The sequence below is a fragment of the Notolabrus celidotus genome, chromosome 6 (assembly GCF_009762535.1).
Source record: "Notolabrus celidotus isolate fNotCel1 chromosome 6, fNotCel1.pri, whole genome shotgun sequence".
Taxonomy (NCBI): Eukaryota; Metazoa; Chordata; class Actinopteri; order Labriformes; family Labridae; genus Notolabrus; species Notolabrus celidotus.
The window spans coordinates 1,659,819-1,677,829 of record NC_048277.1 but is presented as its reverse complement, the minus strand read 5'-3'; the positions used below and the strand labels follow the sequence as shown (position 1 = coordinate 1,677,829).

The following is an 18,011-nucleotide window of genomic DNA, read 5'->3' as shown; positions in this document are numbered from 1 at the left end:
GGGTTGACAAAAGTGCTGTACAGATCAAAAGCAGCACAAATGACAAACATAACATACAATACAATACTAAAATACAATACTAAAATACGTAAACACAGTACAAATATATAATAAAATAAGATATAAGGGAATAAATTTAATTCTGATTTTGCCAGATGTCCACTCAACCTTGATTAAAAGCCAGGGAGAACAGGTGAGTCTTAAGAGAGAATTTCAAAAATCCTCAATAGATCCCGCAGGGCGGATATGTTAAGGCAGGTTGTTCCAGATCCGAGGGGCAGCCGCCACAAAGGCTCGCTCACCTCTGGTTTTAAGCCTCGTTTGGGATTACGACCGAGTGGCGCTCCTGGCTGACACCTGACCACGTTCACATGCTTATTTTTCTCAATAAGAAGGAGAAAACTGGACACTGTGAGTCCAAACTATGATTCTGTTCAGTTGTCCTGTTGCAGTAAATCCACATGTTGTAGTCTGAGTCTTCACTTGATGACCATGCGTCCAAAAAGATTATTTATAAGCCTGCTTCTCATGTTGATATTCAGCGTGTTAACATTTGAATATGATCCGTAGCTGTTTAATACTGTCAGTAATATACACTGTGTCGTGAAGGAAAACTTGATTTAGTGGGAAAACGCATTTGGCATTATTTTTGAAATGGAAAACATTAACGTTTTTTTAATGATTAAATGATAATTGATCGTTAACATTTCCAAAGATCGATCATGGAGAATACTTGAAATTTACATCCCTAATTTAAAGAGATTGACCTTATTTCTTTTAATATTTTATACTTTCATTTGGGAATCTTTCACTTTCCATTTCTCTAGAATTGTTCTGAATTTTCCAACAAGGTATTTTTGTACGCTCAGTTTGAGTTTTTTTACAAGGTGCTGAAAAAAAAGTGTGCAGTGGTTTTATTTGAGTTCCAACACACCTTCAATGAAAAAGGATGACTTTGTTTACAAAGAAATATAAGAGAACAAATATATATCCCAACTGTCCATATCTGAGAATTAAAAAAAAAATAATAGTTATTTAAATTTTGAGTTCAATCCAGTTTTCTTGAAAATCCTTAGAGAATCGTGAGTGAATCATTTTGTGAACCAAAAATCGTGATTTGAATCAAATAGTGGTTTGAGTGTATCCTTACATCCCTACTAACCAGCTGAAGCTAACCAGCTGAAGCTAACCAGCTGAAGCTAACCAGCTGAAGCTAACCAGCTGAAGCTAACCAGTGTCAGATGCATTTAATTTTATCATGTTGGTAGCTCTAAAAATTCCATCTGTTGTAAACAACAACCAATGCGAAACCAAGCGGCAACCTCCGGTCTAAAAGTATGAGTCCATTGCAGAAGTGCTAAAAACTGCAGTTCATCGAGGATCCACTTGAGGCTGGCTCCAGAAACCCCAGAAACCACATACACACCCATTCAAAGAAGCCGATCTTTACAGCAGAAATAAACATGTTTACAGCCTGGTTCAAAAAACGAGTGTAGTCCGGATAGCTCATTTCTTGATCGGCTCACACTGTACAGGGGTTGGATTTTTTTCTAATGCGACAATTTCAAAGATATTAAGATTACAAGTCTTCCAATGAGAGGCACAGCTGACTTGATTGACAGGCGGGAACACTGTAGCTGTTGGCTAGGAGGCTCAAAGCCCGCCTCTTTACCTCACAATCGCTCCACAGCAGCAATATGGCTGAGGCCGACGATTGGCCTCAAAACAGCGCTTCAGAAACAGATGGGTGATGTCACAGATACCACGTCCATATTTATACAGCCTGTGTGCTAAACACAGTAACACTCACATTAACTCTTTACCAGTCACACAGAGGGAGGCTTGCTCTGACCTCTTTACTGCAGCAGATAATCAACTTTATCCAACGAGATCTGTAAGATTTGTTGTGCCTCAGACATGCTACAGTCAACAAGGCCATCTTTCACCGGGGTCAGGAGGGTTGAACTACACACTGGAGGTCACATGAGGACAAGACCTTCACCAACTGATTGTGGCCGGAATTATCCAACACGAGTCAAATGTATTATGGGAGCATTTAAGAGATCGATGTTCTGAGATGGGTCAGATTTAAAGAAGACACGCAGCGAAATCAAAGAATATTTCCTCCAACACTGAACAAAGAAACATGTTTCTATTACTTCAGTTCCATTTCTACAAATCAGAGTTAACTGACTCTAAACTGCAGCATGTGAGTGCAGCTCGAATCTCTCAAAGACCATAAACAACCACAGGGCAAGATAAGAGATGAAGGATTTTATCGAGACTGTCTCAAGTTAGACAGTCAATCATCAGGGATCTACTGCGCTCTGTCTTCATGAAAGAGTTAGGCATGGATATTGAACCAGAGACTGTATAAATAATGGACGTAGTATCCGTGATGTCACCCATCTGTTTCTGAAGCGCTGTTTTGAGGCCAGGCGGCGGCAGCAGCCATATTGGAAATGTTGAACTCAACATAACTTCTGTGGAGCGATTGTGAGGTAAAGAGGCGGGGTTTGAGCCTCCTAGCCAACAGCTACAGTGTCCCCGCCTGTCAATCAAGTCAGCTGTGCCTCTCATTGGAAGATTTGTAATCTTAATATCTTTGAAATTACTGCGTTAGAAAAATGTCACCCCCGGTACGGTGTATGCATTTAACACTTCTGCATTGGCTTCAATTCTCACAGCCGGAGGTTGCCGCTTGGGTAAAAGAAGTAACTTGAATTGCGCTTTATTCAAACCTGTGGTAAACTTTCGTTGGAAAAATAAGTTGTCATGAAATACAATCCTGACACCAGTAAGGATGATATCCAAAAGCATTCCCAGATATGAATCCAAAGTGTACATAAAACTGAGTCATGATTCATTAAGGCACATCAAATGACATCAGGTTAGGAGGGATATAAGCTGCAGTGTCTACAGACATTATTTGTATATCTTTTAAGTAAGTGATTTTCATTTAGAATAGTGCCTTTCACTGAGCAGAGTCACAAAAAGCTAAGCTGGGGGCTGCAGATGAGTGACAGGTCTCCACGAGTGCTTTGTTTCTCCTCCACCGGACTGATTACTGATTATCAATCCAACTCAACTCAAACTGTATTTATAGAGCACATTTAAAACAACCGGGGTTGACCAGAGTGCTGTACAGATCAAAAGCAGCACAAATGACAAACATAACATACAATACAATACTAAAATACAATACTAAAATACGTAAACACAGTGCAAATATATAATAAAATAAGATATAAGAGAATAAATTTAATTCAGATTTTGCCAGATGTCCACTTAACCTTGATTAAAAGCCAGGGAGAAAAGGTGAGTCTTAAGAGAGAATTTCAAAAAACCTCAATAGATCCCACAGGGCGGATATGTTAAAGGTGACATATCACACTTTTTTCATCAATATATATTGGTTTAAGATGTCCCCAAAACATGTCTTTAAAGTTTATGCTCAAAAAAACACTTTGAAATCAGATTTTGGTCTGCCTGAAAAGCCCTCTTCTTCATTCCTCATCAGAACACTCTGTTTTCCCTCTGACCACGCCCCCTCAGGAAGTGGATGTGCCTCGGCTCTCCAGCACGTTGATCTAATGTTTACATGTTGGCTGAATATACACGGCTGCTCAGAGATCACGTTACTTCAACCCTCTGAATCTGATCCTGACGGAGAGGCGCCTGTAGCAGGACCTTTCTGAATGATTGGTCACAGATTTAGTGTTTCTTGTTGTTTTATTTATCAGTATGTAGACGTGTGTCTTGGTGAACAGCTACGAACATGTAGCTATGTGGCTATGCTAACTAGCGCTAGCACTTATCCATGATAAATAAAAATCATCCACTAGATCTTCAAATCTGCAGACGTGGGGAGTAAAACCAACCTCTGCCAGAAAGGCAGCAGGACCTTTTATGAAGGATTGGTCACAGATTCTGTGTTTCTTGTTGTTTTATTTGTCAGTATGTCGACGTGTGTCTTGGTACACAGCCACAGCTACAGCTACAGCTACAGCTATGAACATGTAGCTATGTGGCTATGCCAATTAGCGCTAGCACTTATCCATGACAAATAAAAATCATCCATTAGATCTTCAAATCTGCAGACGTGGGGAGTAAAACCGACCTTTGTGTTTATTAAGACAGCCTACAACTAGCATGCCTCCCTCCTAAGCTCCTTGTTAGCACACATGTGTGCAGGTAATGAAAAACGGAGGGGGGATTCAGTATTATTTTATACAGTCTATGGGCTGAACAAGCTCCGAGCTCTGACTCCATGACAGACCGGATATTGTTGTTACGTAACAAAAACACTGAAGTCTGAAACGGCTGGTTTCACACACATTTACAGAAAGGTGGAGAAATCAGAACAGGGGCAGAATGGATTTTTTTCATTCTCGGGGGGTTTGTAGACATGCCAGGGAAACATATTTCAGGTAAAGAACCATTAAAAAGTCCATTTTGCATGATATGTCACCTTTAAGGCAGGTTGTTCCAGATCAGAGGGGCAGCCGCCACAAAGGCCCGCTCACCTCTGGTTTTAAGCCTCGTTTATGACCGAGTGGCACTCACTGACCGCGTTTAAATGCTTATTTTTCTCAATAAGAAGGAGAAAACTGGACACTGAGTCCAAACTATGATCCTGCTCAGTTGTCCTGTTGCAGTAAATCCACATGTTGTAGTCTGAGACTTCACTCTATGACCATGCATCCACAGAGATGTTTTATAAGCCTGCTCCTCATGTTGATATTCAGCGTGTTAACATTTCAATATGATCAGTAGCTGTTTAAAACAGTCAGTAATATACACTGTGTTGTGAAGGAACATTTGATTTAGGGGGAAAACGCATTTGGCATTATTTCTGACATGGAAAACTTTGACGTTTTTTAATGATTAAACGATAATTGATCGTTAACATTTCCAAAGATTGATCATGGAAAATACTTCAAATTTACATCCCTAATTTAAAGAGATTGTATATCACAGTATATCAATATATTGTTGAAGTCGAAAGGAACCAGATGTGACGAGGCAGGCTTGAGGGAGGTCAGTCTTTACTTCGGACTTCCAACATATAAATACATACCACAAACACTATGAGAGCGCTCCCGTGAAGAGCTAATGTCTTCACTATCACTCGTGATGTTTATTCACACGCTGACGCACACACGCCTGTATTCACCGTTTCTTGATCAGATGCCGTTTGGAATAATCCATTACTGATAAGATCCTTCTGAACAAAGCATGGAAGAAATAATCACCTTTATGAAAGACTCAAGTCGGATTGATTAGTCCTGACCCAATTTAATGTTTGGAAAACAAAGACATATTCATTAGGCCAGATGAAAAAGCAGCATCAGTGAGACAAAACCTGCAAAGCTTCTTTTGTGCTCGGCCTGCACTAATACACACTTGAGAAAGACGGAGAAAGTGAGAGAGAGAGACTTGCTTTATGAGTAGTGAAGAGGCTGTGATTCAGAGCATGCACTCCTCGTCATTTCACCATCTCTACTTACAGACCCATTACCACTTATGCACACACACAGTAATTGGTCACAGATTGCACACAGATACAGCGAGTGCTTGTTTCTTTTTTAGAAAGGTGCTGGTTAAAGGTTTACCTAGCAACTCTGTTCTTCATCACACTACGCTATTCCTCATCCTCCAACAGTCTCTGCTGAGTCAGGCTGAGCCATTATCTTCCCCTAGCCTCTTCCTGAAGGCTGTTGCTGTCACACACCGGACTGATGGACACTCTCTGTCTCTCTCACTCACTCACACACACACACACACACACACACACACACACACACACACACACTCAAGGGAGACAATATCCTCCACCAGTAGAAAGCAAGGCCTGGGGAGGTTGCAGCAATACCAACACCATTTAATAAGTGTGAGCCTGGGAGCACTGTGCTCAGAAAGCAGCCAAATGTGTGTGGTGTGTGCGAGCATGTATGAGTCTCATCTTACACCCAGAATAAGACTGTATGGCTGCATCAACGCCATCTATTCATCTCTCTGCCACGGTCACATCCTCCACAGCTAACAGACGCTTTGCTATCGTCTCCACACACAGGCACACTGCATTAATTAACCCTTGAACTGTATTTTCCATCATTAAAACTTGGATATTCCTCTATTGAAACTGGGGCTGATAGATAACCATCATGAACTATCTATGGACATTACTGACTTTTGTTTCACAGTTTGAGTACCTTGTTTTTTGTTTTTAGGGCCTACAAAAATGTACTCCTTGTTAAGCTTTATCAAATTACAGAATGCAGCATGATCCTGACATGTACATGCTAGCAATCAGATAGCTAAGTAATGAATGATATCAAACAAGTCAACAAAGTTTTAGAGCTCTCTACGCTCTGCTGCAGGAGCCGCTCTCATAAGGTGCATTTGAACCAAGAGTTCCGGGGTCTTTTAGCCCCCAGAACTACTTTCCCCTGAACTAAAAGGTTCCTGTGCCCCCATTGTTGTCTGCGTTTAGACCGCAGGCTGAAGTCCCGGGTAGATTGTGTAAATCAGGCCAGTGATGAATGGAGAAAAAAAAGTAAATGCACTACACCACCAGACCAGTAGAGGGCAGTACAACAAAGAGGAATGCCATTCATCACAGATGACACCATAGAAGCAGACGGACAGGCAGGTATCATTATGAGCAACACAACAGTTAGCCTGTTAGCATGAAGAGACTCAGCTGGTCTGTTTTAGATGGTGCTATATTTCATCACAGATGGATTCACTGAATCAACACGTGAGAGGAGATAAGCGCGAGTAGCAAAGACGTTTCAACACGCCTTTAAAATCCTTTTGAACTCAAAAAGCCGTGATCGCAGAGATCGGCCGGTGTTTTGGTTTAAACAGCGACCCTGTTAACTGGAGACTTTCAGCCGGATGCATCCCTCATAAACGTCTTTAGACCATCATTAAATATCTGATGAGGATATTTTGAAATCTTAATAAAAACTAAACTAGTTTGCATTCCCAGGAACTCCCTCTGTGTTTCAACAGCTGTGTAAACTCCACAAACACTGACACGTTCAGCTGAAGGTCTCCAGTTTACAGGGTCCATTTTAAAACCATAACACCGGGAGAGACGCATTCACGGTGGGCTGAGAGAAGACTACTGTTACAAGCTGCTAAATCAAGAGAATCACAGCTTCTTCTTTTGAAAAGTACACACACATACAAAAAAGATAGAACAAATCAAAACTAATGAAAGAAAGAGAAATCAAGAGAATCACAGATGTGTGTGATGTTATTGTGGACGGAGGGAGGGATAAAAACACTGCGGTTAATCTACCAATCAGATATGTTCAGCATCGCAGGCTCCGCCCCCAAAAGTCCCGGGTCCTTTGAAAAGTACTACCCCCCTAACAGGGGCTTTTTAGGGGGGAGATTATCTAGGGTAAAGTTCCTGTGGTTGAAAAGCGCCTTCATGTCCCTCTCCTAAGTACCAACTATGGACCAGAGTAATCACACAACATCCTTTCAATGCAGTCCTAATGAAAATCATTTCAACACCTGTCTGAAAACTACAGCAAAAAATGAACTCATGCGTGGATTTCCACAAGCTGTGATGGTAAAGAGAGCGTCACTGAGCACGTGCCAACATTCAACAATAGTAATGAAAAATCCAATCTGACTTTTCTTTGAATAATGTACACCCAAAGTAAAATATGTCCTCTGAATATAAAGAGTAGAGTGTGTCATCAGTATTAAGTAGTCTGATTCACTATTTAGGGTTAAGTGTCTTACCCAAGGAACCTTCAGCATGTGGCCTGCAGACGCTTAGATCAAACCTTCCAACACCATTGAGACAACCCACTCCACCACTGAGCCACAGCTGACCCATCAGTGTCTGCAGAGAGTGTATCCTCTGTCTGTATTTTATAACCTTCATATTTGGGACATTTTACGGGAATTAGCTTTCATGCATGGTATGAAGCCTGCAGGCAGCAGCCAGCAGGTTGGACATGATAAACATATTCAGTGGCATCTCTGTATCTCTCCTTTGCTCTCAGTCTGTCTGCAACAGACACAAACGTAACATATGCGTCTTTGTGAGTCTTTAAAAGAGCCGGACAAAACATGGTGTTTGCCGAGCTGTGAATGAGAGCAGTTAGCGGTGTAGTAGCTGCGATGGAGGGCAGAGCAGAATAAGCAGGAGGAAGCTTGTAAGCAGTAAACACTTCTCTGTGTTCATATGGTCTGTAGAGCATAACCTCAGTGAAACAGGCGGAGAACAAATCCCTGATTCTTTGTTTTCATTAGTGTCTCTCTCTCTCTTTGCTGTCTTTCTATGTAACTTGACCACAGCTGCTCTCTCTCATCCGCTCGCTGCAGCTTTTGGTTATTAATAAGACCGCATATCTGTTTTTTCATAAGCTGGAAACTATTCCATACTACTGTTAAAATACCAAGGAGGTATCTTTTTGAAGCATGCAGTATTGAAAACATTTGACTGCCCTCCACACGTCCTAATGAAAGCTGTGTGTGTGTTTGGGTGTTGAGCCTGTGTTGGTTGTAACAGAAATATAAAGTCATCATTTGAGGACTGTATTTACAAGGGATGGGCAATGAGTTTTGAGTTTTTGATAGTCGAATATTTGTTCGAAGAGTTGCTTCCAATATTTTCTCATTTTAAAAGTACAATTTTCATGGTTTTCACCGGTGCCTGGTTGTAATACGATATTCCCGCCAGACGGTGTCTGTAGAGCGCCTTAAAGCTGTTTGCTAACCGCATTAAGTAACAGAAGAAGAAGAATGCTAACTGCATTAAATAGTAAAAGAAGAAGAAAAATTTAGTGACATTTTCTCTGTTCCTGAATCTCACACTACTACACACATATTTCCAGAGACTGAGCATGGCTGTAAAAAGTAAACACACGCCACGCTGCGTCACAGAAACACCAACATAAAGATCGAGACAGACGCTATTCAATGATTATGGAATAGTATTTACAAATGGTTTTGGTTTCTGAGGTTTAGACTAACTGTATTTTGCACTTAGGGGTGAGCCCGACTAAGGATCTGCTTAGTCGAATCTGATTCATCAGATTTTGCCCATAGTGGATGAATAGTGGAATGTTTGTTGTTTTTCCTTATTGACTCAAAGTCTGCATGATGGTGACCACATGACAATATTACACATAACCCTTTACAATTAAGAGACTCATAGCTTAAAGTAAAAGGGACAACAGAATATTATAAGTATAAAACTTAGATGTTTTAAATCTACATTGCAAAAACAACGAGGTGATGAAGGAGAGAAAACTCAAATAAGACCACCATCAGTTAAACATGGAACAATGCTCCACTATAGAATAAAGAATCAGGAGATATTTAAACAGTGTTCACACAGAGGAGAGCAGCACTGTGGAGGGTAGTTTGTCCAACTTAAGGCAAAACATTTGTATAATGTTCAAAATCAAACCTGAACCAGCTAAAGGGTTTTTAAATCTCTTAACAGAACCTTTTAAAACAGTCTTTCATCTCGTCTTTGTCCGCTTGAGTCTTTTCAAATTGTACGTGAGGAAAACCATCGTGTGTACGGGCAGAAGTGCGCTCCTGTCTTTGTTGACTGTAAATCCTGTCTTTGAGAATATCCTCTCTGATGGTGTGGAGGTGGATGGGATGCTGTGGATTGTTTTTGAGGCTTCAGACAGCTTTGGGTATCCCTCCTCGTTCTTTTGGCCCCGTACAGTTTTTGTGTGGTCCTGTAATCCTTGATCTCACAGCCCTCTTCATGAAGCTGCTCCTCATCTTCATCACTAGTTTTTAGGATCAACTGAAGTTTTATTTCCTGACATTTTGATTTACCATGAACATAGAAAGATTTAAAGACCAGCTGAGGTACGTCTGCTCCACAGGTCCCACTAAATGGGAGAGTCCACCTTTAATTACCAGGGGAGATTTAATTACCACTTTAAGGAGATTTAACACTTCAAGAGCTGTTCTCAGAATTACATTAAATAAGTCTACATTTATATAAAAATAGGATATATGAGACACTATTTTTACAGGAAACAGGAAAATAATGTAAAATTAGACATTGAGCACCCCCATGGTTTGAATGGAATGATCCACGTTTCATATGCAAATATTCAACTATGAGCTTGGCAGTCGACTAAGGCTCGTTAGAACCAATCGTCCAATATTTGACTATTTGGGGTCACTCCTATTTGCAATATCGCTTTTTGAAATTGGCCTTTTTATACAGAACATGCAGTATGTCACATTTAATTCAGACCTTTGTTCTTTAAATTGTTGGAAATTTAAAACCGACACAAAATTATTTTACATTTCCCTTTTAAAACATTCAGCCAACCAATGAAGTTAACAGCTGTCAGACTTATTTTTAGATACACAGTTTTACCTTTTCTGAGATTCTGAGGGAATTATCTTTAAAAGTGATATAAATCTGTCTTTGCCACAAAAAGAAGATTGTGTGTGTTTCTGAGAGACCAGTTTTATGAATATGTAATCACATAGAGGACGAAAAGTCTTTAGTCCTCATGGCGGCGGTAGCTGGTTCAACTCCCTGCCATGACCATTTGCTCTCTACTCCCTGCATTTCCTATCTCTCTTCAGCCGTCCTATCAATAAAGGCAAAAATGCCACAAATATATATATTTAAAAATGTGCAACAGTTACACAGAGAGCATGCTGTTTGGTGTAGCAGGAACAACCCCAACAAGCTGGTTTGAACTCTGAAATCAGTTCTCACGCTGATTAAATAATGTGACACAAGAACAATTATTTTCTCATCAAATCTGAAGCCAACACTGTGAATATTAGCTCAATGATAGCCACTGTGACCCTAATGATATCTGAGGAATAATAACATATGATGAAGCAAAGAGTCACAGTGGCACCATCATTAGGAAAATGAACTGGCCTAATGTTTTTACTCAGTAAAACGTAGCTCGAGTGAGATCAACTTCAGGGAATTGGTCAGCGAAGAAGATTCATACATAAATAATCTGGGTTAATTTTTACTTGTGAAAAATTCAACTGATTCAGAAGCCCTCTATCATTCACAGTAACACAAATACAAGACAAGCCAATGTTAGCAACATGATCATTACATTCAAAAATCTGTGAGACTTAAAAGAAGCTGCTCAGTTTTCATTCAGTGAACTCGTATTTGGTTTTAATCATAGACTGTATAAAATATGGATGTAGTATCCATGACGTCACCCATCTGTTTCTGAGCGCTGTTTTGAAGCCAATCGTCGGCAGCAGCCATATTGGAAATGCTGAACTCATCCAGTCAAAGTGTGAGGTAAAGAGGCGGAGTTTGAGCCTCCTAGCCAACAGCTATGTGTTCCCGCCTGTCAGTCAAGTCAGTCATGTCCTTATTTGGGCAAAAACTCATAATCTTAATATCTTCTGAAACGTCACATTAGAAAAAACATTCAGTCAGTGAATTACAGTGTGTGCAGTTCTGCAGCCAGCCTCAAGCTGACACTTGATGAACTAATGTTTATAACACTTCTGCATGGGCTTCATATTTTGAGCCCGAGGTTGCCGCTTGGTTTTAACGTGGTCATTATTTCCTGAATAATGCATCCCTCTTCTCTCTGAGTGTAGAACTGATTCAGAGAAGAAGATAACAGTGACTAATCATGGGGCCTTCTGGAGACTAAACCTGATGTTGTGAGCAAACAACAGAGAAACTCTTCTCTAATTGTGAGAGTGTCAGAGAGCAGAGGGAGCTGTCGTCTTGCTCGGTGCTCAGTGTTTATCATGTCGATTCCTCCAACCGGAAAAGCAAGCAAGAAGTAGTTGAAATCTAGACTTCCAGCTAGCTTCCTGCTGGGGACAGGAAACCTGAGGTTTTAGATTCCCCATGAAGGGCTAGTTCCTCTCCGTTGTATATCTGCTCTGTATTAAAACTGAAAATCTGAGATCACTGGAGACACGAGGGGAAACATTCAGGAGAAAAAGAACATAATCTGTTTAACATAGAGGTTTGTAGAAGCCTTTGGTTCATGATGAAATGAGAAGTACCAGCTCTTTACTTTTCTCTATTGTTACTGAAATGAAATGCTTTATGGACACCACTGAGAGCACTGTTGACGAATGGAATAGCTCAACTTGACAGGTGACTTACTTCACTGTCTGTTTAGAGTACAGAAACAAATATAAATATATAGTAGTGTAAACTGAATCTTCTGTATTTTTCATTTTCTAAACTTTAAATGTTTGATCAAATGTGAAGATGTGGGTATTTCTGTGAACAATAATCCACCGGGAGTCCGTTTTTTAAATTCCACAGCGAATAAAATACATTCCATATCCCTCTCTCTTCTGAAGAGATTTGATCAAACTACTGTTTGTTTGTTTGTTTTTACAAGGTCACTCTCTTTTGTTGGAAGCACTGCAGACACACCTTTTCCCTTCATGTTAAAAAACAACTTTGCTGCACGAAGAAAGACGTAAAATAGGAAGGACAAAAATAAAAAAGAGATACAGGCATCTTGCAAGATGTTGCAAAAACACCTGTATGATAATAATACCCGAGTTATCATCTGCAATACATCCATCTGAACCTTTCTGAATTTTAAGATTTCCAGTAGAGTGAACAAAGCAGAAGACACATTATGAGATGTACTTGCATTGGTGCGGACATGAGAGGACACAGACCAATACGGGGAAAAGAAAAGGGGAGTCCAGGCAGTCAGGCAAGCCAGTACAGGCACCACGGCCTCCTGCAGCCAGAAACCAGCTTCCCCTACCCCACCCCACCCAGGAGGATGCCTATTGTTCCCCCGTCTCCTAAACAAAGCCTGCCCCCCACCTCACCCCACACCCCACCCTCCCTTCCCCACCTTACCCCCTTCTAACTCACCCCCACACACTCAGCATTGTTGCTCTAATAAACCAGCTCAGCTGCCTAAATTTCATTACACACCAGTTCAAGCTCCTTTTTTTACACTGAGGAGTTTTCCTCCTGTTACTCCTCCTGCTCCACACTACACGTCCTTCTGAATGCTCCTGTAGGAATGAGCTGTGAACACAAATGTTATTGTATACAGAAGGTGTTAGAAAATGAAAAAAAGAAACCATACTGCATGAAATGAAAGCGTTTTATTCTAAACGTGAACAAAAGGATATTTATTTGAATAAAGAGGTAAATACAGGCAGATAACTCCCTCTGCCTCCTGGGTGTTTTCACAGCTGGATTAACAGTCCCACCTGTTGATTCATTTAAACAGACAATGTGTCTGAGCAACACAACAGTCTGATTCTGCTGAAATAACCTAAATATAAGACTTTAGAGAAGTGGGACTACATCTGGACTGCACAAGACGTCATTGTATGCCAGAATGATTACTCCTCCTAATCCCGACTCCATCAAAATCTGTGTGCCGGATTTTCTCCTCCTGTCTAGAAATGAGACGACAGATGAAACAACAAGGAGAAAGGCAGCGAACAGCCTGCCTCTCAAAACTCCACCATATTGTTACAGCATTGGTGAAGTGCAACAACACACACACACACACACACACAAAAACGTGTGCACACACAGCAGTTGTGACTAAAGCACACAGAGGCCATATGGTGCGTCCTCATCCACCGACGCCTGTTGCTGCCGCAACAATAGGCCTGCCTGGCCTGGACAGCAAGAGGCAAACATGTACACACAAATGTGGGCAAATGCACACACACACACACACACACACACACACACACACACACACACACACACACAAACACACACGCACACACACAAAATGGTCGTTAGTCAGTCTGAGTTGCTCGGCTCAGAACAAATGCTTGGATTTGCATTCTGCACCTCCCTTCATCCCCCACCCAAACACACACACACACACACGCACACACACACTTCCCCAGTCTCTACAGGTGCATGAAGCACTAAAACAGATGTCAACGGACTGGAGAGGGAGAGGCATGGGGGGGGGCAGTGAAGGGAGGAAAGTGGAGGGACGACGGGAGGCTGTTTGCCCAGGGTGACTGGGCTTTGTACACTCACAGGCCGAGACACAGCAAAGACAATGACACACACACACACACACACACACACACACACACACACACACACACACACACACACACACACACACACACAATTTAACATTAATGTTACACTTTCAGGGCTGCGTGATTCATTGTTTATCTATAAGGAACTAAAATGACTATAACAGATTAATAAATTCAATCTGTCCCATGTCATTTAATTCACACTTCAAAGAGAAATGCAGCGTCACTGATTTGAGGCACTTTATAGTACATCAATATTTAATATGTCACTTACTAACATGGATGGATAATAACTTTATCCATGGATTAACATTTTCACCATCACAAATCTCAATAAAACACCTCAAATAATTTAAAATAATCATCTAATTTTCCAGATTTGCTTTCTTGTTATTCTCTTCTGTGTTTTAATCATTTATGTGTTTTTAGTTTTTTTTTTACCACTGGTCAAACAAATCACGATATTTAGGGACATTTTAATTCAAGCTCTGAGATATATATATATATATATATACAAACATGCTTCAGTGTTCACTAACACTTTACAGAAAATCATACAAATGAGTTTTCAGAAAATATCAGGGGGCTTTACTTCCTCACATATCCGTCTCCTCACTGACCAATTGAAACATTGTGTCCTAGTGTGACTGTAATCTAGCCACATCAACTCAGGACCATACCCTAAGACCCCCCCTCCCCTTCTGACAGATGGATTACTGTTACAGTAATGCAGCTACTATAATCTACAATAATTACGCTGTGGTTTGGCCTGCGTTACCACAGATGTCTCCCTATAAAGGATAGGAGCAGTGCTTTAATCAATATTTAAAAGGAAATACTCAGGCCCACGTAGGGATGTACCAGGCCGGGGATAGGCTACTTAAGTGGATCTAGAAACTATGAGGTCTAACAAATCACCACGAACACTTAACACAGGCTGTTTGATATGAGTGGCTGTAAAATGAAACGGTGTTTGACTCAGAAACACATTCAAATGTTATTAGAAGCATGAAATGATCCCCCGTCCTCACAGTGATTCAACTACAAGATGTAAATGTGGATTTCCTCCAGTCCGCTTTGAACAGGTGAGAAACTCTGAGGATTACCAGAAGGACTTTGAGATCCTGTCATTTTTCTGACAGACAAGATCAGATGAATAAACGCGTCCATGGATCCAGCAGCAGCCTGTTGGATCTTCATTCAGCATTTACTGTAACGCGCTCGGTCCGCTGGGTAAACACAGGCTGTGAGCATGTTATCAACCGATGGCCTGTTCCTGTGACTCAGGCCTGCCAGTGGAGGAAGAGAGAAAACCCCGCCGATGCAACAAGTCCCCCATTCACTCCCAGCTTTGTTAAGCTGCCGGAGCGCAGCGGCGAGATGTTTTCATTCTTTCCGCGATGCACGAGGGTCAATCCACGAGTGTGACTGTGACATGGAGACGTGACAGTGTCTGTTTTCATGTTACAGAGACGGATATGACAGGAAAACAGATTTGTTTGGTGTCGGAAGAAAAGAGGGCAAACTGTAGTGAAAGCCACATCCCTCGCTTTAAAGCTCTCAGTGCAGAGCATTAATAAGCTTGTAAGACTTTCACACATGTATACGGGCTTAAAGTGCTTAATCAGGATCGGGATTTCGCCGAAATTGTGGTAATTTCACTTTAAGTGACCTCTTCGGGGTTTTAGACAGAAGCGAAACGTCCGGGGGCTTTCACACGCTCAGGCTACAGGCTGATGGAGGGGGGGGACTCCTCCTTGGGAACTTACCTCGATTCAAACGCCTCTTTATGGATTAATTCCCACACTTTTCCACGGATAGGAGTCGCCACGGCATCAGGAAGCGCTCCGTTAACTCCAGAGTCTCCTCTCGGTTTTGGTTTGATGAAGGATCGGGAGCGCTGAGTGCGTAAAATGCGCAGCGTCTCTCCAAGGATGCGAAATATGCGCGGAATGGGAGCAGGAATGAAATGAACGCAGTGGACTGAGTTGAACGGGGCGGGGTAAGAGGGACTGGCGTCACCCTGGATGGATGAAGTAGAGTGAGTGAGAGATGGGAGGATGGGTGAAAAAAGAGAGCTCGAGGGGGAAGGGGAAGGGGGCCGGACTGTAAAGGCTGCGTTCAACAACAAAAGAAAAGAGTGGAGCGCCCAAACTCTATTCAGTGGTCAAGGAGAATGGGCCGAGATTTAAACACGGGCTGCTCAGCATGCAGCAGCAGCTGACAACTCAGCAGACAATAAACATACAGTGACAACGTCAGTGTGAGAGAGCAAACTTTCCTCTCCTGGGTTAATGCAGATAAAGACAAAGTTAGTCCAAAATAATACAAACTCAAGGATTGAAAATATTTAAAGGTTTACTTTCATATGAAGGAAAACTGGACTTTAAAAAAGGAAAAACACATTTTTATAAATAATAAAACACAACATGGTCCAATTAAACATGACATGTAGCTTTTGTGGCTAATGTTAGCTTGAAAAATGTTCTCTGATTTGAAAGCTGTTCTCTTTAATATGTGTCTTTATATTTTTGTTGATGAGAATCTGAGTTGGAAAGAACAAATGGATAGGGTCAGCAGAAAAACTAGTAAATCTCTGGATTATAAGAAGGATTTGTCATCTCTTTACCACAAACTATCTTCTTACTCTGTATTACAGCCTCATTTATCCACATCTTTCAGACTGTATCATAGTTTAGTACTTTTCCTACGACTCTCCATAAAATGTTGCTCCTTCAGAAACGTTTTGTCAGGAACTCGATGGAAGCCTCACGTCTCATCTGTTCCTTTGTTTCAGAAACTCCAGCTTCTTAATATCTGAAACATCAATATCTCTCAAATATGTTTGTTTGTAGAAAATACAACGTGAAGGGAAAATCCCTGATCACGTCAAGTCTTACTTTAAATTAAATTCACAGGTCCACTCTTATTCAACTCATCAAACTTTGTTTCTTCATCCTCCTGAATGTTTTACCTCTAGAAGTCAATTCTCAATACGTTTCAGGGCCAGCAAATTCTGGAATGTTTATTCTAATGTGACTAAAAACTGTTCATCTTTAAACATTTAACCACTGTTATTTAATTATACTCATTATGCTCAACCACATCCTCACAGACAGGTATCCATACACATCATATTCATATTTTGTACTTTTGAACTCTGTTGATGTAATAACTGTATTTATATTAATTGTTAATTTTGTATATTCTTATGTTATTTTATTTTTAGTATCAACTATTGTCTTTATGTGTCAATTTAGTATTTCTAATTAATTTTTGATATTAGAACTTTATTTGGGTGGAGGCTTCAAATAAGCTCTCTGAGTTTTCTGCCTCTTCCTGACAGTCTATTATTTATCTTTGCTCTTTTTTGTGTATTTTCTTTTAATTGAGCTTATACATAAACATAAACATAAATAAATATTTATGTTCAACACTTTCCAATAATGTGTTACTGATGCCACAGAAGCTGCCGTTTTGTTTAACTCAGCAGCATTTCATCCTTCAGTAGTATGATTTAACTGAATGTGGAGTGAAATGAAAGTTATTTTGCTGCTCTTCCCTCACAGCCCTGAGGGAGCCCAGGGGCTTCTGGGCACCAACACTTAAAGTAAACACCCAGAAATCTTTGTCTCTGTGTCTCTCTGAACTTTGAATGCAGCAGGCAGCCGCCTCTCCCTCATAAAAGAGTTGTTGTTTGCTACCAAGCTCTACCTATCTCAGGTTTCATCCCCTCAGGCACTGCTGGACTGTCATCTCCCCAGAGGGAGGGGCTGTGACATAAAACAAACACAGATATGCCAGGGTCACAGCCTGGAACACCTACTGCAACCTGACACCACAGCCAGCCTGGCCAGCCAGCCTGCAGACATGCAGTCCACATGGCAGCGTGTCTGTGTTTGTGTGTGTGTGAAAAAATTGTTACAGATGCATGCAAACAAACCAACACACAGCTGACTCACATGGAGACGGACACATGTCTCTGTGAAGGC

General features: G+C 41.0%; 1 protein-coding gene across 1 annotated transcript in view; it reads right to left on the bottom strand.

Annotated features, from left to right (window-relative positions):
- tead1a (TEA domain family member 1a) overlaps positions 1–15,973 on the bottom strand; it is a 62,353-nt gene extending 46,380 nt beyond the window's left edge. Inside the window, exon 1 of the mRNA XM_034684813.1 lies at positions 15,789–15,973. The gene's annotated coding sequence lies outside the window, so the exon portion shown is untranslated. The remainder of the gene's footprint in view (positions 1–15,788) is intronic.
- Positions 15,974–18,011: the final 2,038 nt, after the last annotated feature.